Below are 24,865 nucleotides of genomic sequence, written 5' to 3' on the forward strand. Positions count from 1 at the left end.
TGTATAGAATTGTTCCATGCATCCCATTTATTTGAGATTATTCTGATAGTTTTCCTGTTCGGCCTTCACTTTGGAATATGAACACGTAGAAAACATTCCATGACATAGTGGCTGTTCATTAACATCTTAAACAGAGAATCCTTAAGACCCCTGTGGGTTCTAACATCAAATTGTATGGATGAGTTGACAACAGAGGGTAATCTTGCTACATTTTTTTTATGCTGCCTCAGTCATTTCATAGTTTTTTTTCTTTGCTGGTCTGATGAAATTTTGAGGGCTTCTATGGCCAAAGGGTGGTCAATCAGTTAGATAGGGTGAAGAACCCCAAATGCTTTCAGGTGCTGATGCAGCAGGATCCAGTGAATGAGTTTCTCAAACACCTCCCTCTTGGGGGGGAAAGGCGCCCCCTCGGCCGCAGGAGATAGCCACACCTTCCCCCTATCGGCGAGAAGCAGGTGGCCGGGCCCTCGGGACCTCGAACCGCTGCCGCCCCCAGGTACCCGCCTCGCGGCCAGGTTGGCTAGCGCGTCACGTGACGCAGGCCGGCCGATCCGCTGGGACCCCCGCAGCTGCAACCGCCCAGCGCGTGGTCTCGGGATCACTTCTTTCCGTCTCCCTCCCCCCACAATCCCGGAAAAAGGGGAGGCTGGGTGACGTCATCATCCGGGCACTCGCCGGCGGGGCCCCGGTTCACAATGGAACAAAAACAAGTGGTCCAAGTCAAACTCTGAACGACGCGGCTGCGACTGGTGCGCTTAACCCCGTCCTGGCCACACTCTGCCAGTCCCTACTTCCTGGTCCACTCTCCGGCGAGTCCTGCCAAATCTTTTCGGGGCTTCCCTCCCCCATTTCGGTCCGTCCTCGTGCCACCTCTGCCCTCGCACCGCTCCCGAGCAGAGGGGGAGAAATACAGCCCCTGGCAGTAGCCTGATCCTGGAGGACTTGGCCGGAATAGCTGATACTTGGTGAACAATCTTTACCGCATCGTTTTCCCCTCCCCCACGCCTGCGGGTTCAGGGCGTCTCCTGCTCGGCTCTGCTCCCCGAGTGGCGCGCGCCACTCTCCCTGGCCCGACCGACCCAGGTTGAGGGGGAGAAGAGGGAGCAGCTGAGCCAGAGGGGGCTGGGCAGCAGCCTGGGGAGGGCCGAGGGGCGGGGCCTGTAAGGGGCGGGGCCTGGCGGGGGCGGGGAACCTCAGGGCTTTGGGCGGCGCTGGGGCTAGTGGGAGTCTGCGCTGCCGTGCTGCTGCCTCCGCGGTCGCTGCCGCTGCTAGTGCTGCTGCTGCCACCGCCTCCGCCGCCGCCACTGGCCGAGCGGTTTTTTTTTTTTTTTTTTGGTTTGCCGGATCCGCCATATTGACGAGGACTGGAGTCCGCGGCTGCGGAAGCTAGCTAGTCTCCGCTGCCGCCGGAGCTGCAGCCTCCCCGCACCCAGCCCATTCGGGCCTCTGCCGCGCCGAGCCCCTCCCGGTCTTGCTCAGGTCAGAGGCCTTGGGAGCCCGCTGCTGCCGCCTCTCCGTCACGGGAGGCGGCCGCCTCAGCGCCCGGTGTTTGTGTCCGCTCTGGGGGCAAGGAGGAGCCGCAGCGAAGCGACCAGGCCCAGAGCGGGGACAGCGGCGGCAACTAAGGGAAGGTGAAGCCGCCGTTGCGGGAGGAGGAGCAGGAGGAGGTGACGCAGGAGAAACGCACCGCCCGGAGCCCGTCTGAGCTTTGCGAGCGCCCCAGCCCGAGAGAAGAAGGGGGAAGAGGGCTGCCGCCGGCTGAAGAGGAGGAGGCGGCCGCGGCCACCGCTGCGGCGGTGCGGGCGCCGCAAGGAAGAAATTCCGGGGCTCATTTGCAGCCTCCTCGTCTTCAAGTCTGCAGCTTCTAGTTCTGTCGCCGCAGCCTCTAGACAGTTTGTCGCCCGTCACTGCCCGGCCTGGGATGCACCTAGGGTCGACCTCGTCCCGGGACTGAGTCTTGCCGCCGTCTCTGCGTTCCCTGGTTCTGTGAAGACGCCGTGTCGTGCGGTGAGTAGCTACCCGCGTCGGGGCGACGCGCCTTTCCGGGGCCAACAGCTGGCTGTGGGTGAGGGGAGGAGGGCGAGGGGGGTGTGCGTGTACGCGCGGTTCCTCCTTCTCGGCTGCTGACCGGGCCGGGGGCTTCCCCGCTCCCCTCCCTCCGCCCCCGGCAGGGTGGACGCGCGCGGCGCGGGGTGGGGGCATGGGTCTCGGCTCGATGTCCAGCCGGCGTCCCGGGAGCGTGGCTGTGTGTTTTGGACTGTAAGGGAAAATGGCTGACGGCTCCGTCCCTCCCTCTCCTCCCCCTTCCTGTCCTGTCTGGGGCAGAGGAGGAGGATGGAGTCTCCGGGCGCGGCGTAGAGCCCCCCACCCCCCATCCGCGGCCGGGACCGGGGCCGCTTAGGGGCTTAGCCGCCCCGGGCTCCAGGCCTTGGGGCACGGCGGTCCGCGGACCCGCGGCCGCTCTCCCCAGTCTTGTTCCACTTGACACCAAACGCCATTACTGAGGTGGAGTGATTTGGAGCATAGAGCTAGGCCCCGGCTACGCCTGGCTATCAGGCCCGACGACTTGTCCGTCTCCCCCCACCCTCCTGCGATAACCCGCAGCTTCTCGGCCCTCGGGTCGGGGAGCCTGAGCCGGGTTATCGTCCTCCTACACCGCCTTCGCCCCCCTTAATTTGCTGAGGGCCAAGGCCGTCAACGATGTTTTGATGCAGAAATCGCTTCCAAACTAGCTTGGACGTACCACCTTTCTATTTTTAACTGTTTCTGCAAAAAGAAAAAAAAAATAGCATGTGTGAGTTTGTGATAAAGCCTTGTGATTCTTTTCATGGGAGGCTTTAGTTTTGATATTTTTCTTCCATTCATTGTAAAACACTAAGAGTTAGGGAGCAGGTGTAGAGATATTTTATGTTATTTGTGTGGATATCTTTGGCAACTGGGACTTACACGGGAATTTTTAGGATTTATAGTAGAACCTACTTGTTAAGTATATGTATCTTAACATGCTATTTTTTTTAAAACTGACGTATTTATAACGTTAGTTGAATTTTCTACAGACCGATTTACTTTCCAGGTGTGTGTAATTTCTTCAGAATGTCTTTGAATTTAACTGAGCGAGTTGTAGGTGTACGTAGATTAAATATTCATGCTTTATTTTTTAGGGAGGGAGGTATTTGTAGCATTCTTTTATCTGGAAACCTAAGAGCCCCCTAAATCTACATTACGTTTTGTATACTTTGATTTTCCAGGAGGAAAATTTGGGTGCATTGATAAGGCAACTTTTCAGCAGGTACTTAATCCTCTGCTAGAGCTCATTATCTACTCTAAGTGATGATGTGGTAGGAGCTAAATCTTGACTAGCATGCCTATCTTAACCAGTACACTTGAACTTAAAAATAGAGACTATAAACTCTAGGTATCAATTGGTCTACAGATTCAGTGGGCTGCCATTTTGGTTTCAGCAAATATCCTAAGTTTTTAAAGATTTATGTATTAAGTATGCAAAGGTATCGACATTTCTTTTCTCAGTTTTAAAACTTAAATTCACGTGCTTTGTCATACGTGTATTTTCATCCTTTGAGCTTTATCGTTCCAGTGTTTGGGCTGAATGAAAGCCTGAAGTATTTGGGATTGGTGTTTCAAGAGTGAACTCAAAAGATTTTTGATACCTTAAGTATGTTTTCCTTTCTTTAATTTAAAAATAAGATTTTTGGACTCTATGCATGTTTTTTCTCCCTACGGTTTTTTCTTAAGCATTTTGGTATGAACGTTTAACTATTCTAGTACTTAACCTACCTTAATATTGTCAGGCTGTTTTTTCCTTTTGTTTGCTGACCTTGGTGGTTTCTGAGAAAATCTCTGGGAGACTAAATAACAGTAAGAACACGTGAGAATCTAAGTTCTTCAGGAAGTAACTTTGAAAGGTAGATTTTATTTTTCGCCACAGGGGAATCTCTTGTTGGTGTTCTGTATAGTTTGCTTGTTACATCAAGTAGAATGCTGACGTAGGATTTACTTTGAATCTTTTTCCTTCCAGGGTCTTGAAATGCATTTTCTGATATTTCAAGAAGATGAGAGGTTTTTTTTCATGGATTTCTCCTTAAAAATAATTTTTATTTGACATGGTATTAATAATGCTGCTTGTAGGTTTTGAAAATGAATGTCATGGATTTGTCAGTTCACCCAAATCTTGATTAGTTGGAGTTGGGCAAATGCAAGATTTTTCTTTCATAAGATAACTTAGAAACTATTGACGTTTTTATGCTTTTATTTCAGCATTTTAATATTAAAGCCAATATTTGTTTAAACCAGGTTAAAGACAGTTATTCGGAATACATAGGAGTGTGTGTGTTAAAGGATTAGTCTTTTTTTAAGTCTTTGGGCAATAAACTGGGAAAAAAAATTGTATCCTGTGGTTGCTGGGCAAGTTAATTTTTGTTCTCAAAGAACATAATAATTTTATGATAGCCCGCATTTTATTTTATCTTTTGCTGGTATGTTCTCTGAATTAATGTATTTTATCTTCAGATACTGAGAAACAGGATTTTAGCTACCATTTGGATTTTTTTAGGAGCTGTATCTTTGAAAGCTATCATAATTACTAAGTTCTTGTTTTATTTTAACATAGAGTCTTAACTAATATTTGGGAAAGAGTTAATGCAGTGGATCTCAACCCTGACTGCACTTTAGAAGCACTTAGGGAGTTTCTTTAAAAAAAAAAAAAAAAAAAGCTTTGGTTCCACTCCCAGAGACTGATGAATTGATCTGTTATGAGGCCTGCGCAAATGTGTGTTTCAGAAGCTGCCAGAGTTGAGAACCGCTGGGCTACTACTTTCAGCATGTTTTATAGAGCTTTCAAGTGGATATATAAGAAAATAGATTTTTTCCTAGGCTGTTCTGTCAGCGTAATTATCAGTTATTGAGCATTAGATAGTATCATTTCCATTTTACGGACGAGGGACTGAGTTTTGTCAGGCTCAACTACTGTTGGTGGTTCAACTACTGGGCCACATTAGTGAAATGACACCGATTACTGTTTTTGTTAAACCTTTAAAACCTTTAGTTTGTTTTCTGTGCCAGAGTAGCTTTAGGTTTTTAACTATCAAAATAGCAATTTGAAAAATATATTGGTTGGCCAGGGGAGATGTTGAAGCTTTGCAGCAGAAAAGGTTCTTCCCCTTCCATATGTCTCCCAACATGTTCAGGGTGATATTTTAGTTGGTGGGTTTGTTTATGACTAAAATAATGTCAGTCAACATTCCTAAAAGATGTAACATTCAGGCGTTTGTCTTTCAGTCATTTATTTAAATCATCTCATAAATTAACGTGGTATCTTGTAAGTTTCATTATTTCAGTTTGAAGTTTCTGAGCTTTAGCTGTTTAAAATAAGTGTAATTAAAAAAAGATTTTTCAAAACTAAGTCAGGGTTGAATTTCATGTTTTTGTAGCATTTACAGTATTGGCTGATACCTTTTTGTGGAACGAGTGAAATAGCAGTAACATTTGGTGTTTGTTTCTTTGTTTAAAAATCCCTTTTGTCTATTGTGCTAAATTCTATATTGAGAGAGAGGGAGAAAAAAACTAGAATTCATGAGCATTCTTAATGTGGCACAAGATTTCTCAAGATCTTTCTGTTATAGAAAATAGGACTACCAAGATCATGAAAGTATTGTAAGGAAAAAAGACTTCATGAGACATCTGAGTCTTATGTATATTGGGGTTTGACTTTACCATTCATTTATTACTGGGGATTATAACGTGATGACTGTTGTAATATACTTTCAAGGAATACGATGTGAAAAAAATACTTGATTGTGAAGAGGTATCTTAGCTCAGATTTATTCTTCAAATGTGCGCCTGCCAACAACATACATATATTTGGCAGCAAATGGGTTTTTGATTGTATTCTCAGTCTCTAACAATGATTTTCTATCTCAGGTATGTATCACAAACACCTGTGGCGCTTTTAAAATGTTTGTCTAGGTCTTATCTCTATAGATACTAATAGAAATGATTTCCGGTGGGAACTGGGTTTTAAAGAAAAACCTTAACAGGTGATTTTGATAGTTTTTTTTTTAAGCTAGTCTTACCATCCCCCTCCCCCAAATTCATTTTAGGGAAGAAAAGATCTGAAATCTTTTGAGTTTTGTTTAGAGATTACTGTTCTCTAGAAGCTTATGTTGCATGAAGTGAGGTGGGTCGGACTGCTGATTTCTGCAGTTCTTGCTAGCTGTAATGTTCTGTCATTCTTTTACTGTGCCTCCTTGAAGGAGACTGAATGAAATTAGAAGAAATAGACCTAATCGACTTGATGGCAGCTAACAACAGCATAGTATCAGCTAGTGAAACTTTCCTGTTAACTTTTCAGGTTCTTTAAGGTAGAGATTCATTCTGAACTCCAGTCTTCTCCAGTAAGTCCCGGATGTCTAAAAAAAAGAAACCGAATCTTTTGTAAGTTTTTGCGTATTGGCTTTAGGAATAGTTGTTCTTAATGATACTTAATTTTTGGCCAGAAATAACATAGTCTGGTGTAACTCCCTCTGCTGTTCCTTTTCTGTACTGATGCTCTATCAGTTAACTCCACATAGTGTGTTTTTCTGTCTCTCTTGTTTGTTTTACTTATTTTGTTCAGTTGCTTTGATTAATTTTGTCCTCCAAATTCTATCTTTTAGGTTGGTAGCATCCATCTGATCAGACTCAAGATCCTGTCACTGATACATCCCTAGCACCTAGAAACTGCCTGGCACATAGGTACTCAGTAACTCTTGAACGAATAGTCACTTCAGCGTATTAATATTCTCTGTATGATTTCTGTTTGCTTGTTTAATAAAACAGTATGAAAGAAATATATAAAGGAAATGCTTTTTTGTTAATTTTCTCTGCCAATTGGAGTGACTTAACGTGACCTAATCTTTTTATGAGTAGTCATGGAAGGGATCTAGATCTAGTCAAACTTCTTATTTTTCACATGAGAAAAATGGCTAAAAGAGGTGAAGTAACTTGGCCAAGACAGCATGCAGTTCGTAGACTACCTTGAGCATGAAGCTGCTTCCATACCTTAACATGTCACATTAATTACTTAATTTTCTGAACTACTTTACCTTGTAGTCATTCTCATAAAATTCACACTTAATTCTCTTCCTAGTAATAGGTAATAAGCTTCTTGGCAAGATCAGGCATTCTGTCCTTTGTTTTTGTATATTATAGAGTGCCTAGAATAATACTGTTACAGGAAATACTTATTGATCGTTTGAATGGCAAAATCTGGGGGGAGTATTTCTTTCAATACCTAGAACTGCTTACACAGAATTGGTGTATCATTTTATGGCACCTTACAGTTTTATCTTTTCTGCAACCGATAAATCATGTGTGTTTTGAACCTGTTGGTTAACCATTATCAAAGGAATTATTTTCCTTTGGATGATTTTGAGCTGATAGTCTCAGATATTAGATCCCATCCTCTGTCAGAGCCTGTGAAGTAGGAAGAAAAGAAAATTTAAGAAGAAAAAAGAAGTAGGGGAAGCCTCCCTTTTCTGTCTTTAAGGCCCGTTTTCCTTTCTGCTTACTTTTGTGGTTATTGAGAGTTATAAGGTCGTTGGTTACATCACTGTTTTCTCTCAATCAGTTATTTCTGTGAACTAATGAAATAAGTCTACTCCTTATTAAGTTGGACACCAGAGAGCATGGAAATTGTGTTAGATCTCCATTCTGCTTAACAGTATTTTGTCTTTGATCAAGGTAGTATTGAACGATTTGCTTGTTTGCTCTGATAATACCTCCAAAGTTCAGAGCAAGGATCGGCAAACTTTTCTGTAAAGGGCCAGATAGTAAATATTTTAGGCTTTGTGGAACAAGAGGCAAAATTGATGATACCAGATAAATATTTTATTGGCGAAAACTCAAAGTATAATGATTGAGTACTGGTGGCGTAGTGGTTAAGAACTAAGCTGGTAACCAAGAGGTCGGCAGTCAGAATCTACCAGGGGCTCCTTGCTATGAGTCAGAATTGACTTGGTGACAGTAGTTTTTTTTTTTAAATCATCAAATTGATTGCCAATATGCCTGCGTGAAAACCGTTCTTAGTTTGTGGACTCAGCAAAAACAGGAGGCCAGATTTGGTTGGCCAAGCATAGTTTGCCAGCTCCTGGTTTAGAGCAATGATTCTCGAACCCAGAGGGTTTCTAAAACGCAGATTGCCGGGCCTTGCCCCCGGTATTAGTCTTCGCAGACCTGGAACGGAGCCTTAGAATTTGAGTTTCTAACAAATTCCAAAATCTTGAAACCACTCTGAGAGAATTACTGGTTTAGAGATTAGGATTATCGCTTGAGTTTATCTGATTCTGTCTTGAATCTTTTTATTTATATTTTAAATTCAGCAATTACATATTAAATGCCTATTATGTTAGGTATTATACCAGGTAGGAGCTTTGATGGCACAGTGGTTAAAGTGCTTGGCTGCTAACCAGAATGTCAGCAGTTTGAACCCACCAGCCTCTACGAGGGAGAAAGCTGTGACAGTCTGCTTCTGTAAACATTACAGCCTTGGAAACCCTGCGGGGTAGTTCTACTCTGTCCCAAAGGGTCAGTATGAGTCAGAATGGACTCGATGGCAATGGTTTTGGTATTTTGGGTTATTTATACCAGGTAATGGGGATACAAGGTAAGCAAAACAGAATTGTCCTTGTGAAATATACCGGTTTAAAATTGGTTTCTGAAAACCTTTTAGAGCTTAGAGTCTATGAGATAAAGTACCATTTTGAAAGCAGGACAGTGGTGTTTGATACTCATGCTAAAGGAAGCCTAAACTGGAAAAAGGCATCGTCAAATACAATAATAATTTGATGTCTTGGGGAATATATATATAAATGAATTTTTCAAAAAACCAAACGTTTTAAATATGTAAGGATTTTATATGTAACTATAGTGAACATTTTGTATGCTGTATATAATTTTTTATCTCATGAAATTAACGCATACTGCTGTAAGAAAAAATTCGGGGAATGTAAGAGAATAAAAGCAAAAAGCAGAACGCACTTTTGATAATTTCATCGTGTAGAAGCAGCCATGTTAATTAAATAGGTGTATTTCCATCCTATCTTTTTTTTTTGTTATAGTTAGGTACACTTTTTTTTTTTTTTTTTCATTTTAACATATAAAATTTTTCCATAAGTATTTTTCTGGCTCTATAATCTCTTACATGAATTTATCATGTAATTTTCCCGTTGATGGTCTTTTAGATTATCTCTAATTTTTCATTGTTATTAATTATGCTGTGATGAACGTTTTTGGGTGAATGTTCTTCTGAGTTCCTGATTATGTTGCATCTAAGGTTCCAGTCAGTTACATGGGCAGTGTTTTTTCATGTCCTCTGTCCCCTGCCTCTACTTACTCTCCTGCCTCAGGACTTGAATACGAGCGTTTGTTTATCCTACTTAGGAGACATTGTTTTCATGTCCCCTCCTTCCCAAGCCTTTTTTAAGATACTATTTTTTACAATATTGCTTAAAACTCCTGTTACGAGGTTGATTTTAATACAACTTTTCAACATAATTTTCCACCACTTCCTTTTTTTTGCCTCTTATTCGCCATTTACTTTGAATCTCCAGTTCTCTTTGCACGTCCTATGCTTTCCCACTTCTGTAACTTCGTTCTTTCAATACCCTTTCTAGGATATTCCCTTTCTTTGCTAGTGCCAGTCATATCATAAACATAATTTAATTGATCTTTGGCCTGTTCTATTTTATGCATCTGTTATTTTTCATCTTCATTTGCTATTGAGGGTTACAGGGTGGTTTGCATATACATTATAAAGGTTTCAGGCTCATTTGAGTTATATTTTTTTTTTCTTATGGTGAAAATAGGCATGCCAAAACATCTGCGAACACAACTTCCACGTTTAGGACTCAGTGGCATTGACTACATTTTTCATGTTGTGCCACCATTATCACTGTTTTCATCCAAAAATCCTGTCACTGTTAACAAGCTCAGTGCCCCCCAAACAAAGACTCCCCGTTTCCCTCTCCCTCCCAACTCTGGAAACGATTAAAAATCTTTGGTTTGTATGTATTTGCTTACGTCTTTTGAATGAGATCATACAGTATTGTCCTTTTGCGACTGTCTTAATTTAGGTCAGCATCACGTTTTCGAGTTCATCCATGTTTTGGCATGCGTTAGAACTCCATTTCTCTGTAGGGCTGCATAATCCATTGTACGGGTAATAACACATTTTGTTTATCCAGTCATCTGTTAATGGGCATTTCAGTTTTTTCCACCTTTTGGCTATTGTGAAAAATGCTGCAGTGCGTGTAGTTATACAGGTTTTTTAAATTAGGTTTATCTTTTTTTTTTTCTTTTAAGCTAGCATTCTGATTTTTTTCAATAATTGTTCTCACTGTTGTCACTTGTGGTTTAGTCTTAGTATCTTTTTAATCTGCTGTGGACTGGGAAATTAGAAGACAGTGCATATTACAGTTCTACGTAAACTAAGAGTGAGGGTCTCTTTAGAAGGACTTTGTGATGAGCTCTGGTTGCTATAGTCATTTGCTTCATGTTTGTTTACATTTTCTCATAGAAGAATGTTAGTCTTCAGTCGATACATTCGATTTTTGTGGTTTGTATGTAGCCTCCATTTTTATACATGATATGTTGATAACCTTAAACCTCTCTTCCTTAAGTCAAACTTCTGTGTACTAGCTGATGAAAAAGATTCCTTTTTATTGCAAGGTGGTATTATTTGCCTGTCGGCAGCTTTGCTGTATTTGTACAGCAGTATCTTGTGTGTTTATTTGCAGTTTCAGTTGTATTTTGTTCTTTTATAAAAATGAGTGGAAAACAGAAAAGTGTATCATCAGTGGTTGTCATGTGCTGTCAAGTTGATTCTGACTCATAGTGACTCTATGGAACTGCCCAATAGGGTTTCCAAGGAGCGGATCGTGGATTTGAACCACTGACCTTTTTAGTTATTCTGCCTAGCTTTTAACCGTTGCACCACCAGGGTATCATCAGTGGTAGGTCTCAAACTTAATATCCTGACTAGGCATATGACTCTTTAGCCTTACTGGGTTAGGGTCTACTCACTGATGATGTTAGGTAACTTTGTTCAATAATGAATGAAATAATCATAATGAAACAGGAAATTAAATATGGCAAATCTGTAATAAAGCCTTTATGTGAAAGGTGAGGTGTAAATAGGAATTTTTATAATATTTTCCTGTACTCCGGAGTAGGGAAAAACCCTAAAAACACGTGAATCTAGTGTTTGGCTTTGAAATACCTGACTCCTGTCACATTTTCAAGGAAAATGTTATATATGAAATGAAAGATATTGGCTATATACGGTGTTTGTTCAGACCCTCATGGAAATGGCTGCAGGAAATCTCATTTATCTCACTTAATCTACTGGTTATATATATGTCCGTATCTATTTGCTGTATTTTCTGTAGCATATATATCAGTTTTCCAGAACTCTTAAAGAGTTATAGACTTGGAACTTGCTGAGGTGGGGGGGGGGTGGGAAGAGGGATTGGGAGACCAGACTGAGGAGAAGAAACATAGTATAGCCTACAGGTCTATTCCTTGCCTGAGATAATTGGATGTCATTATCTGAGCAATGTGTAAATGTCACCTGTCTCAAATTGAATTGGCTCTTATTTGAGAATTTGCTGTAGTTATCCTCAGTGCATCATGGGAAGGGGAGTCATATTAGTGAAAGGAGAATTGTGGGAAGATTCTTTAGCTTCTTTTCAGCTACATAGCCATAAGAATCATGTTCCTCAAGTGGATGGACCTCCTTTTCTCTTCCTGCTTCCTCCCCCAAATACTGTTCAAAACTCTTACCTTGCCAGTTCCACCAGAACAAGGTCATTTTGATATAGTTCCAAGGTTAATTTTTATTCTCCCACGTAATCAAACTTATCCGTAGTCGGTGTAGACGGGCCAACCTTTCCTTTTCCACGGCTTTATTCTTGGCGCTCCACTTCCCCTTTACGTCTAGCCTGTGACGCCTAGCTCACATGCCATCTTCATGGAGCATTTTTTTATTCTTTCTAGTTGGAAGTAGTTTTTACTTTCTCTAAATGCAGGTAACGTTTCCTTTTTTTTTTTTTTTCCCCTCTGTGCTTTTCCTTTGGCCTTAACCCCTCCTATTATATTTTTGTTTGTCTTTTGAGTTTTTTGGAAACAACCCTGGGGAAGTTGGCTATGAAGTTTCCTGAGGCTAGGTTGTTGGTCTCTAAATCTGAGCTGTTCTTTGTGGATGGTCAGCACCTCTCAGCCTGGCTGAGGGAGTGTGGTGGATGGTAAAGAACTCTCAGAAGACTGGTGTTACAGTTGTAAATATTCCACCAACTAGTGAGTAAATTATTTAACGTCCATAAAATTATAAAATGAAGAAGATGTGGAATGGGTGATTGCTGTCTTATTATAGCGATCTAATTGAATTCATATGTTTAATGCTAATGTAGGCACAGGAGGATATCAAGATGACCTCTACTTTCTAAGCTGTAGTGGGCCAGACAATTACTTGGTGTGATAAGTGCTATATTAAATAGAGGTGTGAAAATGGAGTGGTAGAAGAGATGAAAAAATTGTTCTAGTTTGTGTTGGGTAAGGTTTGCTGGTCTTCAGATGTGTTCTATTTTGGTGGCCTTATGAATTAGAGCAGGGACGTTGGGCAGAGAGAGCAAGTTGAGATAGGGTTTCTCAGCCTTGACACGATTAACTTTTTTGTTGGCCAGATAATTCTTTGTTTTGGGGTGCTGTCCTGTACATCCCTGGCTTCTACTCACAAGATGCCAGTAGCATTCCACTCCCTCAAAATTAAGAACTGTGTACTTGAGATGGAGGAAAGGAAGTATGTTTCCAGAGAAAATCTGGGAGACTATGGAAGGGACATTGGAGATATTGGGAAGGAATGGGACAATGGGAGGTGAGACTAGAAGGGTAGTTTGAACGAAGATAGATAGCAAGGGTCCTTGAGTGCCATGTTGGGGCACTTTTGTTTTTAGGGTAATAAGCTGTAGCTTTAAGTGAAAGGAGACGTGATTAGATTTGTATCTTTAAAAAAAAAAAAAAGATTATTTTATCGTGGCAATCACAAAACATTTGCCATTTCAACCATTTTTATGTGTACAGTTCAGTGACTTAAATTCACCATGTTGTACAACCGTTACTGTTACCCATTTCCAAATATTCTTCATCAGCTTTGGAGTTCCTGGGTGGTGCAAATGGTTAAGCACTGAACTACTAGCGAAAAGATTGGTGATTTGTACCCACCCAGAAAGAAGAGCCTTGGGAGGTAGGCCTGGTGATCTGCATCCAAAAGATTATAGCCTTGAAAACCCGATGGAGCAGTCCTGCTCTGCACACGAGATCACCGTGAGTCAGAATTGACTTGATGGTAGCTAGCAACAACAACAATGTATTTGCCTGTACTAGATATTTCATATAAGTAGAATCATACAAATTTGTGCTATTGTGTCTGACTTATTTGACTCAGTATGAGGTTTTCAGGGTTCATCCATGTTGTAGTGTGTATCAGAACTTCATTTCTCTATGACTGAATAACATTCCATTGTATGTATATACCACATTTTGTTTAGCCATTCATATGTTGGTGGACCTGTTGAGTTGTTCCACCTTTTGTCTTTTGTGAATAAATGCTGCGGTGAACATTGGTGTATAAGTATCTCTGTGTCCCAGTTTTCAAGCCTCTTGAGTATATATATCTAGGAGTGGAATTGCTGGGGTCACCTTGGTGGTGTAGTGGTTAAGAGCTACAGCTGCTAACTAAAAGGTTGGCAGTTCAGATCCATCAGGCGCTCCTCGGAAAGGCTATGGGGCAGTTCTGTTCTGTTCTGTAGGGTCGCTATGAGCTGGAATCGACTCGATGGCAACGAGTTTTTTTTTAATAGTAATTCTGTGTTTAACTTTTTGAGATTTGTGCCTGCTTTAGAAAGATAATTCTAATGGCGTCATAGAGGATGTGTTGGGGGAGAGTTGGGTAGCAGGCGAGTTGAAACACTAATTTTCCTTTTTTTTTGGAGACAGTATTTTTAACAGGTGATAAGAGAAAATGATGTAGGAAACGGGGTAAAGGGATGAGATCCATGGAGCTCCCATTGTCTGAGAGAAATGCTGCTAATGTGACTTCAGCTTCTCTGTAACTGAGTGAAATACTCAGCTAAGAGGTAAACCATCTGTATTGTCTTCCCCTACTCTTTCAAATCTCCATTTCTAATTTTCTCTCCCCACTGAGAGCTTCAGTCTCTTGAAAGTCATAAAGAGAGATGGGGTCTGAGTTATGGAATGACTGTATTCTCCCAATATGGCTTCTATACCTAAAGGATAGATTATCAAGGCGAACGCGTTCCTCCTCTCCCCCAGCGGGAGGACTAGGGTCTGAAATCCAGAGTGTTAACTGTAGGAGCTCCATAGTTTGCATGAAGGTATTGTTTTATAACTTTTAAAGTAGTTTGATATACAGAAATAAGTGCATAATCTTATTGTTAGAGAATTGCAGTGGTTTCACTGCTTCCTATTTTGGAAGTTTTTTTGTTTTAAAATGAACAATGTTAGTATTTTAAGTGTGACTAGGGTAGGGTAGTTAGTGGACAGCTGCTGGACTAGGAACTTGAAGGGCTGTGTTTTAGCTCAGTTCTTCCACTGATCTGTGTGAATACTCACTTAACTAACCTCTTGGGTCCTCACAATTCTTACCTGAAAACAAGGGTGTTGCAAAAGAAAGGACTTTTAAAGTTACTTTTTTCTTTTTGAGTTTTTAAATTTTGTTGTAATCTCTTTTAGGAGGCCTGGTGGTACAGTGGTTAAATCAGAAGGTCAGCAGTTTGAATCTACCAGCCACTCCTTGGAAACCGTATAGGGCAGTTCTGTAGAGTTGCTCTCCAAGGGTGTTGGAAAAGAAATAACTTTTAAAAGCTTTTTTTTTAAAGAGTTCTTAAATTTTGCTGTTATCCCAAGAGATGTGGAAAAGCTGGAAGGAGTCTAAAGAAGAGAAATTTTCAAATGTAGGTAAAAGGTTAATGGGCTTAGGAGTTGTTGCATCAAAAAGTAACGGGAGGGGTAATATATAATAATCGCCCTCCCCTAATCAGTCAGTCTAGGAGAATTCTTTGGGTAAAATGTACTTGACCAACAGCTTATGGAGTGAATTTAGGGACCACAGACTCATGGCCAGGGATGTAAGTTTTCCACTGATAGAGCAGTTTGAAGTTTTGTCAAATTTTAAAGTCTAGGTCAAGCTTTAAGAACATTACTGCTACTGAAAAGTGATCTAGCCTGCTAGGGAAAGTACATAATAGGGGAAATTGTTTTTTCTGAATTGAAGATGAAAGTACACAGATAAATATAGTAGCAGTGATTTCAACGTCTGGCACAGATGGTTTCAGAGAAAATGTTGATGCCTCGTTTTTCATCACTAAGACTTTTTTTAAGACCACTAGCAGAAGAAGTTCATCATTTTTGTTGTATTTCTTAGGCTATCCATTCTCCAACTTTTTGGTATCAGGATTCCTTTATACTCTTAGGAACCCCAAAGAGCTTTTCCTTAAGTAGGGTTATGTCTGTTGATATTTACTGTATTAAAATGGAGAAACTTAAAAAATTTATACATTTAAAAATAACAAAACCCAGTACATGTTACAATAAATAATATTGTATGAAAAATGACTTCTCCAAACAAAAATTAGTGAGAAAATAGTGGCCTTGTTTTACGGTTCTGCAAATCTCTCATATCTGGCTTAATAGAAGACAGCTGGATTCACTTACCTGCTTCTGCCTTCAGTCATTTGTGATGTCATACATCATGGCCTCTGGAAAACAGTGTACACCTGTGAGAGAATGACAGTGAAAATGACAAGTGTCTTAGTATTATCGTTACTATGAAGATAATTTTGACCTCGCAGGCCTTCTGAAAGGATTTCACAGACCACAGAGGTCTCTGGATCACATTTCGAGAACCAGTGCCTTAAGCTGCCAAGAAAAGTTTGACACATCCTTTGAGTGGTTTATCTATTAAAAATTTTTACTTTTTAATTGAGGTATAACTCATATCCATTAAAGTGCACATATCTTATTGTAGAACTTGCTAAAGTTTTAGAAACGTATACATCTGTATAACCAGCATTGAGATCAAGATACAGAACATTTCCAGCACCGTAGAAGACTCCCTCATGTCCCCTCCAAACTATTCTGACGTCTCTCTCAGTGCCTGTTCTGAACATAGTGTAAATGGAACAATATAATATGTATTGTTGTGTCTGGCTTCTTTTATTTAACACGATTCATTAATTTGTTTTTCATCGTTACGTGGTATTCCACTGTACGAATATATCATGATTTATTTATCTATTCTGTTGATGAACATTTGGGTTGTTCAGTGTTTTCACTAATATAAAAGTGTTGTCATGAACATTTTTGTTTATGTCTTTTGGTGGTTCTTTGGTATACAATCTGGAGTGGAATTGCTGAGTTGTAAAGGTATATATGAGTGTTTAGCTGTAAGTAGGTGTACTACCAAAAAAAACCAAACCTGTTGCCGTCTGGTTTATTCCAACTCATAGCAACCCTGTAGGACAGAGTAGAACTGCTCTGCAGGGTTTCCAAGGAGCAGTTGGTGGATTCCTACTGTTGGCAGCCAATCTCTTAACTGCTGTGCGACCAGGGCTCTGGCAAACAGATTTCTCAAGTAGTTGGTTATACCAACTGATGGTACGATAATGTAGTTTTATGGCTCCACATCCTCATCAACACTTATGTAGTACTGTCAGTCCTTTTAATTTTAGCCATTTTAGTGGGAGGCTTCAGGGCATCTCATGGCGTAGTGGTTAAGTGCTATGGCTGCTAACTAAAGGGTCGGCAGTTCGAATCTGCCAGGCGCTCTTTGGAAACTATGGGCAGCTCTACTGTGTCCTGTAGGGTCGCTATGAGTCGGAATCGACTCAACGGCACTGGGTTTTTTTTTCCCCCCCATGGTAGCTTAAATTTGCATTTGCCCATGTCTAATGATGGTAGAGGGTCAGCAAAAAAGAGGAAGACCCTCAACAAGAGGAATTGACAGACACAGTGGCTGCAGCAACAGGCTGAAACATAGCAACAGTTGTGAGGACGGCGCAGGACCAGGCAGTATTTCATTCTGTTGTACATAGGGTCACCATGAGTCGGAACCAACTCCATGGCACCTAACAACAACAGCAGCAATGATGTTTAGAACCTTTTCATATGCTTATTGTTCATTTGGCTGTTTACCTCTTGCTTACCTATAAAATTTGAAACTTGACCATTAGGTGGTTTAAAGTCTCTGTAGCTCAAAACCACTGGTTGAGTGAATTCTTTGAAATAAGAGATTTTTTTTGCATGTACTTAATTGATTATAATAACGATAATCGTTAGGGGGTTAAATATTCCAGATAATTAAAAGTAAGTATACTTAAAGCATACTGGGCTTGGAATGTCTGTGTGGAAAGATCTTTGCTCTTTAGAGATTCAGTGCTTCAGAATAAAATGTGGCCTGTAGAAATGAACCTGGAAGCTTATTCAATTTTGCGTCTGTTCCACTATCCAGAACTTTTTTCTTTTTGGTGGCAATATATACAACCAAACATACATCTATTCCCAATTTCTACATGAACAGTTCAAAAACACTGGTTACATACATATTTTGTCAGCATTCTCATTATCTCTACCCATACTGGTTCATCACCACTAACTTGGACTCTGCACTTTAAAGTTCTCATCCGTGCCTTAGATTAACTGTTGTCGTTGTCAGTTTCAACTGATGTAGATAATTCTTTATAACAAGCATTCTTTGTTAATTGAGCTAAACTGGTTAACGATGGCTTCATAGAATAGTTTCAGTTCAAGGTTTAAAGATAATTTCCAGGCATTAGATTAAGGAGTTCCCCAGTCTCAGTGGATGCAGTAAGTCTGGTTTCCACAGGTGCTTGTAGTTGTGTTTCACGTTTTTCCTTTTTTTGATCAGGGTTCATCTGTTGGGTCCTTGATCAAATGTTCAGTAATGGTAGCTGGACACCATCCATTTCTTAGGTCCAGGTTTTTTTTTTTCAACATCCAAACGTCAAAGCTTAGCTATCATTCTTTTTATGTGTAAAATTAACATTCGTCAAACTCATTTTAAAGAACTTGTTATCCTGCCCCATTCAGGGGTCCTAGGCTTGTAAATTCCTTAAGGGTAGAAACTAAGTCTTGCTTACTACTGTCTTTTTAGGGCCTGGCACAGAATAGGCATTCAATATTTGCTAAAAGATCAAAATAAAAATTTAAGTCAGGAAATAGTATATTGAAGGATTTTATGGGTTTTCTTGCTTTAGTGGTTAAAAATGTTTACCCAAAATTTTATTTGGTCCCCAGACCAACTTTTGTGTTAGGTAAGGCTAATATTCTCATTTTACACGTCAGTAAGTGCAAAAGGGCTGGTCCTAGGTGGTGCAAGTTAAGATTGTCTCAAAACATCACTTTGGGGTAAAGGAAGATGAGTTAGTGAACCTTAGAGTATCCACTTCCCTATAATGTTACCAAAAAAAAAAAAAAAAAGTTACCCCTTTTATAGAATTTTTTTTTTTTTAATCACCACCACCTTTTGTTATTTAACTAGACTTCACTTACATAAATGTGTTTTAAGGAATGGGCAGGGATAAAGATATCCTTGAGTACCCTTAAGAATGCCTGATTTACTTTAATATGATTGCATGTTTTAATCATCAGGTTACAGTGAACTTTTTGAATAGGCCAAGTCATCTTAAAATTTAACTTCTAAGGACAGAGGTAGGAGAAACCAGGCTGTGCTATGCATGAGTTGATTGGTGCTGGGTTTTTGGTAAACTCTTTTGAACTACTGTTTCATTGGCTGCAAGATGCCATTCTGTACTGTTCTATGCCTCCCCCTCCTTCAGTTACGTGGCCTTATTCCTCAAAATTGAACTCAAATGTTACCTCTTCTGAGAAGCTTTCATGATTTTCTGTACCCTCATCTAATTTTTTCCCCCCTTTTCCAAGCTTTTTATTAAGGAAAAAAATCAAACACATTGATAAGCCCCCATTTCCCCTTCAACTCATGGCTGTTCTCTTTTTTTTACCTACTCCCTCCATTTTGAAGCAAATCTCAGATAGCGTTTTATCTTTAATATTTGAGCATATCCCAAGTCTAACTTGGATGTCTTTCCTTGGTACTCACATTGTCCTTCTCTACTGTAAATTACAGGTTTTTAATTTAATTCTTAGATATTCTCTTATTCTACTTTGGAAACTTCTCATAGATAACAATAGATGATGCTTGTTAGTACCTATGTGTGAAGAACTGTGCACTTTACATATATAATTCTTTTTATTCTTAACAACAATTCTAAAACGTAGATACTACTATCCCATTCTATATATAAAGAAACCAAGACACAGATGTTAAGAACTTGTCCACTTGTATGCTTAGTTAAGGCAGCCCCTGGGTAGCTCAAACAGTTAAGCATTCGATTACTAGCCAATAAGATTGTCAGTTCGAACCCACCCAGAGGCACCTCAGAAGGCAGGCCTGGTGATATGCTTCCGAAAGGTCATAGACTTGAAAACCCTCTGGAGCAAGTTCTCTGTCTATACACATAGGCAGGCCTGGTGATATGCTTCCGAAAGGTCATAGACTTGAAAACCCTCTGGAGCAAGTTCTCTGTCTATACACATGGGTTAGCCATAAGTTGGAATTGATTCCAGGGCTACTAACCACAACAACGTAACCTAGTTAAGTGGCAGAACAGGAATTGAAACTAAGGCAGTTTAGCTTCAGTCAAGAGTATTAACCACATACCGTATATTAATGTCTACTCGTAACCGCTATACTATATACTATGTAAAAAAATATACTATATACTGTATACTATATACTAATCTCTGAGCGAGTGAGCTCTGTACTGCATGTAAGCTCTTTCCATCTTCTTTTTCGTTGTGCCTTTGTTAGCATTTTTTCCTTGTTACCAATGTTGCCACTTTTAGGCTTGCACTTGGATTTTCTCTTTAGTAAAATACAGTTAGTGGAAAGGATGTTAGCATGCAACTTTCCCATTTTAAAGATGAGGATCTCTTGCCTTTAGCTCTTTTGCTTCTAACTTCCTTTGTGATCTTCTGTCCCAAAAATTGCTGATCTCTGGCCTCTTTGTTTTATTTGATGATAGTGTCTCCATTATATAATAAGGAAAAGAAAGTGCCATAATTGAATGTAAATGTTTTATTTTTAGTGTTTTGTACATTACATTTTAAAATTTTAATGTTGAGTGTTTTCATTTTTGCTTCAACTTTGTATTTAACAAAAATTTATTTTCAGTAACTTGATAATAGCTTCCACTTGAGATTTTTTTCTGTTTGGATTCGATTACTAGCCTTCATGGTGTATTGCACAGTGTTATTTTGAACCCTTAAGGTTAACTGTCCAAAGACATAGACTTAAAGGATTCTTTTTCTCTTTGATCTCTTAATGCAGCCTACTTGTATAAAGCCGTATTACAGGAGCAACCCAAATGTCCATCAGCGGATAAATGAATAAAATGTGGTACATCCATACAATGGTATATTATTTGGCAATAAGAATAAATGAAGTCCTGATAACATGCTACAACATGGATGAACCTGGAAAACATGCTAAGTGAAAAAAGCCAGTCGTAAAGACCTCATATTGTACGATTTAATTTATATGAAATGTCCAGAATAGGTGAATCTATACATAACAGAAAGTAGATTAGCTGGGCTGGGGGACAAGTGGAGGGAACAGAGATGAATGGTGACAAAAAATGTTCTGAAATTGTTTATGGTGATAGTTGTACAACTCTGAATATACTAAAGACTATTGAATTGTATACTTTCAATGGGTGATTTGTTTGGTGTGTGAATTACAGCTGCTATAAAAACTATCACATACGGTAAAAAAATAGGTGAAGGTAATCTCCTTGAAGATAATATCATTGACTAGAAGAAATCTCAGATTCTTAAGTTTTCTTTTCATATTCTTTACTGTCTACGTTTGTGACTTACCCCATCTGGTTATGGAAAATTCAGGCAAAAAGAGCACCCACTGGGTGGATGCCCATCCAAAATGTTAATTATTAATAGTCTGTCTAACCTAAAATGTTTTTCGTATGTTAGGTCAACATTTCATAATTAGATTAGTAACTTTTAAAAGTGTTAATTTTGATAAGCTTGGTGAAAGCTATTAACAGATAACTCGAGTAGTTTGTCTTAACCTATCATTTCCACAAAGTGTAGACTGATAAGTAGGCATACCTTTTGTGACATTGGTATGTGGCTTGCATCTAATAGTTTAAGTCAACATTGCTGTAATTTGCTTATTATTACTAGGTTGATTTATTTAGGGAAAGGAATTTATTGGGATCATACATCCTTTGGTGGATTTAATAAATGAAGGAATATTTACATAAAAATGTATTTTTCTCTGAAAAGAGACCCGGGGGTATACGTACACCTTCAAGCTCAGAATTTTGAAGGACTATAATGTAGAAGATGGTGAATATGAACTTCTTCCAGTGGGCAGAACTAGTGACAAGGGCAAGAGATTTTTTTGACTCAGTAGAAGAAAGACGTTTTTGCTGACAGCAGCGAGCTTCACAGCGTTCTACCAGAAAATGTTCAAGGGGAGATTAGATGCAGTATTTCCAACATTTAGAGTAGTTAATTTCTAAATTATAATATTCTTTGTGTGCCTCTCCCCCATTTCTTGTAAGGTTCTTGCCTTCTAAAAATCTCTTTGGTACCCATTTTGTGCTTAAGTTAAAACTAGTATTTCCCAAACTTGGGTCTGTTTTCGTTTTTGTGATATTCTTAAACATTAGTATGTGTACCTTTGGACTACCTGGATAATTGCCTCATAATCAAGAACTGCTGTACTATTTCAGTACTTGGTTTTTTTAATGCATCGGTGCTTAGTTGTACCACTTGATTTGTGGGATAATGAGAACAACAGAGGTCGAATTAACACATGATTGTTTTGGTGCCAAGGGCAAATGATGTCATAACGTACCATGTGTACAGAGTGGTGTGGTGATTCAATTAGAAGTAGAGTTCAGTCTTCCATGTGGACTATGATGGTAGTAGTATAGCCATGCAAAATGCAAAGCAACCTATTCCTTAGCCAAAAACAAAAAAACCCAAAACCTGTTCCTGTTGAGTTGATTCAGATTCTTAGCGACCCTAAAGGACAGGATAGAACTGCCCCATAGAGTTTCCAGGGAGTGGCTGGTGGATTTGAACTGCCAAATTTTTGGTTAGCAGCCAAACACTTAACCACTGCGCCACCAGGGCCCCATGCCTTAGTAGTCAGTAGTATATATATGCTGCCATCTGTCACATAATATTAATAGTTTTGTTGGTATTTAGTTTGTAAATTTGCTTTGGTGTTGCTGTTGTATAAGGGCAATAATCATAAGGAGTTTAATCCTAAATTCATTTTTGTGTACATGAAGTAGCATTAAAATAATAAGTAGATTAGTTTTAAAAATTCTGTTAAGCTAGGACCAGAATTTGCAAACTCGAGCTAGCTTCGTATTGATAGAAATCTGGCACTTAAGTAAGATAACTGGAGCTGGGACTCCAACTCCATTTTTACTAGGTTATTTCCTTATTTAATAAATGGAAAATACATTCATATTTCTACCTTTTAGGGTGCTTCATTTGTTCTTTTCATTCAGCAGATCATTAGTAAATTGTACAGCACCACATGCTTTCATACCTTGTTACTGGGTTTCCTAGCTCCCTATTGTCACATTTTCTTCAGAGCCAGCACAAATTGCTGACAGGAATGGTGCTATGAATTGTCTTACAGATGGTAAGGTATTTAAGTAGGAAAAACTATTTCAAGTATGGTAGGATTCTGTGTTAATGCGATAGAATAATGAAAACAGCTACTTTCAGTAAAACTGTTGAGGCTGTTTATTTTTAAAGATCAGCCTAAGCGGTTGTGCTGTGTATGTACATGAGAAGCAAAGAATCCTGGGAATTTATGGCTGGGAGAAAAAATTTCCTCGGGCTGCTCTGGAGATCATATTGATAGGGGAGCTTCTGACGGTTCAAAGATAAGAAATGTCAAGAGGGTAATAATTTAATTAGCATTTCAAGGGAGAAATAACCTGTGCTTGTTAGAATAACACCTACCATTTTAGGGTGCCTTCTGTTTGTCTCCCACTTGGCATACATTCTTCGTTAAAGCTTTACAACAACTCAGGAGTAGACAAGTATTAGCCGCCTTGAGAGAAAAAATTGATATTTGTAGATTAACCATTGTTATATTGCAATATACGCATTGTTGAAAAGCCTCATCTCTGCAAAATTATACACCAAAAAGTAACAGGGCTCATGGGGAAAAATAGGCAAACTGATGACTCAGAAGCTATGCAGCTATGAAGTCAGGGCACTAACAAGAACAATAGAAATGCTAATAAAATAAATGGCACAATTAAAAAGATACAAAATTTCTGACAAACTATAGTAAATATAGGACTTAAAAAGATAAAAGACAACCCGATGGAAGGGGAGAGGTATAAGAAAGTGTTTAGGTTACAGAGAGGGAGACAAGACTAAAATGTATAAAGATCAGGGAAAACTGCGGAAGTACTTCCAGGACAGCTTGTGGCCAAAATGAGCCCAGAAGAATGTTTGGGTGAATGAGCATCCTGTCCAGACATGTATCCCCCCACCCCCCATCCCCCACCCCTGTCCTGCCTTGTTCAACTGCTGTTACTTGGGAGTGCAAATTATTAATGAGTTGTGGGAGGGGGATTGCTTATGAACTAATGTGACTTGCAGGTGTGTTACTGGCATTTGCCAGTGAGCTAAACCCGTTACAGAAGTACGTGAAGCAGAACAAACTTCATGTTGACCGTCTTTGACTACAAAACTCATCGTCAATACTAAATAACAAATAGTTGCCTTTAGAGCTCTTCTCCAATGGAATGTTATTTGAGAGGAAAGGGACCTAATACTTCTGGACACCTGGCGTTTAAGATCATCATTGTCTCATTTAATCATCATGGTAACAGCTTTGTACCCTCGTTTTACAGGTGAGGAAACTGAGTCCCAAAGAGGTTTGGAAACTTTGCTTGAGATCACTCAGTAAGTGCCAGAGTGGAAGTTTAAATTCATGTATATCTGATTAAAAACTTGCCTTTCTTATACTTCTGGCATATCATTTTATGAGGCTTTTAAAGATGGCTTGATTAACACTTGATAGGATTGATGAAGTCATGCACTTCCCTCTGCGGTCTCAAAAATAGTGAAGTAGCATAACAAGGTGATGAGGAACAGAGGGTTTGGTACTAGTGTGTCTGAATGTGAAGTCTAGATTTGTTTCCTATTGAACTATTTCATCTTTGGTTACCTCTCTGTACTTTTTTTTTATTTTCCTCCTGGTTTTTTAAATCTGTAAAATGCAAATAATGATTACTTTTTTTTTTTTATCTCTTAGGATTGTCATGAAGATTAAATTAATAGATCAGAAAGCTTTAAATGACAGGTGGTACATTGTAAACGCTCAGGAAATGTTGAGTGTCCTGTCACCTCTGCCCACTGCTTCTCCCACTTCTTGGTTCTCTTTCTGCCCTCATTTCCGTTCTCCTAGTTTCTCCCTTCTCTATCTTATCTGCTTATATCATTGATTAGAAATAGATTAAATGTAGATAGTATTTATTGAATATTGATGCTTTTAACACTTCTTAAATTTTCATTGATGTTTTCGATGTATATGTTTGAATGCCTATTGTTTGGAGGGCTGGTATTTTTTGAAGAGAAGTGGTTTTTGGGGACTTGTATTGAATTTTGTCCTATGTTTTTCTCCCACTGAGTC

At 39.6% G+C, this 24,865-nt stretch overlaps 1 protein-coding gene across 10 annotated transcripts in view; it reads left to right on the forward strand.

The window, feature by feature from the left end:
* Positions 1-1,892: 1,892 nt before the first annotated feature.
* USP9X (ubiquitin specific peptidase 9 X-linked) overlaps positions 1,893-24,865 on the forward strand; it is a 135,896-nt gene continuing 112,923 nt past the window's right edge. For 6 of the 10 annotated variants that reach the window (XM_064278151.1, XM_064278158.1, XM_064278159.1 and 3 more), the window contains exon 1: positions 1,895-2,007. The gene's annotated coding sequence lies outside the window, so the exon portion shown is untranslated. Of the gene's footprint in view, positions 2,008-3,595; positions 3,674-6,367; positions 6,451-6,671; positions 6,751-14,046; positions 14,187-24,865 lie in introns of those variants that run through there. The other 4 variants (XM_064278153.1, XM_064278152.1, XM_064278155.1 and 1 more) reach the window with 4 other exon arrangements.

This window comes from Loxodonta africana, chromosome X (assembly GCF_030014295.1).
Source record: "Loxodonta africana isolate mLoxAfr1 chromosome X, mLoxAfr1.hap2, whole genome shotgun sequence".
NCBI lineage: Eukaryota > Metazoa > Chordata > Mammalia > Proboscidea > Elephantidae > Loxodonta > Loxodonta africana.